The sequence below is a fragment of the Orycteropus afer genome, unplaced genomic scaffold (assembly GCF_000298275.1).
Source record: "Orycteropus afer afer isolate SDZICR_OR568_19922 unplaced genomic scaffold, OryAfe1.0 scaffold00399, whole genome shotgun sequence".
Lineage (NCBI taxonomy): Eukaryota > Metazoa > Chordata > Mammalia > Tubulidentata > Orycteropodidae > Orycteropus > Orycteropus afer.
Genome location: NW_006921986.1, coordinates 1721885 through 1723339, shown reverse-complemented (window position 1 = coordinate 1723339; position 1455 = coordinate 1721885).

The following is a 1455-nucleotide window of genomic DNA, read 5'->3' as shown; positions in this document are numbered from 1 at the left end:
TCGTTTGATGTCCTGACTGCTGCTTTCATTGGCGTTGATTGTAGAACCAGCAATGTGAAGTCTTTGACAATTTCCACCTTTTCTCCATTTATCGTAATGTTGCTTATAGGTCTAGTTGTGAGGATTTTTGTTTTCTTTATATTGAGATGTAATCCATACTACAGGCTGTATTCTTCAATTCTTCATCAGTAAGTGCTTAGAGTCATCCTCACTTTCAACAAGCAAAGTTATATCGTCAGCATATCAGAGCATATCACAGGTTGTTAATGATGCTTCCTCCAATCCTGATGCCAAGTTTTTCTTCATATAGTCCAGCTTTTGGATTATTTGCTCAGCACACAGATTGAGTAAGTATGGTGAAAGGATACAACTCTGACACACTCTGTTTTTTATTTTAAACCATGAAGTGTTCCTTTTTTTTGAACAACAGCCTCCTGGTCTACAGACAGATTCCTCATGAGTACAATTAAGTTTTCTGGAATTCCCATTCTCCTCAATGTTATACACAATTTGTTATGATCCACACAATCAAATGATTTTGCATACTCAATAAAACATAAATAAACATCTTTCTGGAATTCTTTACTTTGAGCTAAGATCCATCTGACATCAGCAATGATATTCCTCATTCCACATCCTCTTCTGAATCCACCCTGCACCTCTGGAAGTTCTATGTCAATACACTACTGCAACCAGTTTTTAATTATCTTCAGTAAGATTTTACTTGCATGTGATATTAATGATATTGTTTGATAATTTCCACATTCTGTGTGATCACTTATCTTTGGAATGGGTACAAATATGGATCTCTTCCAGTCATTTGGCCAGATAGCTGTCTTCCAAATCTCTTGGCATAACTGTATGAGTGCCTCCAGCGGGCATCCATATGTTGAAACATTTCAATGGGTATTCCATCAATTCCTGGAGCCTTGTTCCTTGCCAATTCCCTCAGTGCAGCTTCGACCTCTTCCCTCAGTATCATTGATTCTTGAACATATGGCACCTCCTGAAATGGATGAAGATCGACCAGTTCTTTTTGGTACAGTGACTCTGTGTATTCTTTCCATCTTCTTTTGATGCTTCCTGCATCATTAAATATTTTGCCCATAGAACCTTTCAATATTGCAACTCGAGGCTTAATTTTTTTTCCTCAGTTCTTTCAACTTGAGAAATGCTGAGCGTGTTCTTCCCTTTTAGTTTTCTAACTCTAGGTGTTTGCACATTTCATTCTAGTAATTGGCTTTGTCTTCTCAAACTGCTCTTTGAAATCTTCTGTTCAGCTCTTTTATCTTGTCATTGCTTCCATTTGCTTTAGCTACTCTTCACTCAAGGGCTAGTTTCAGAATCTCTTCTGACATCCATTTTGTTCTTTTCTTTCTTTCTCGTCTTTTTAATGACCTCTTGCTTTCTTCATGGATGGTGCTCTTGATGACATCCCACAATTCTTCTGGTTTC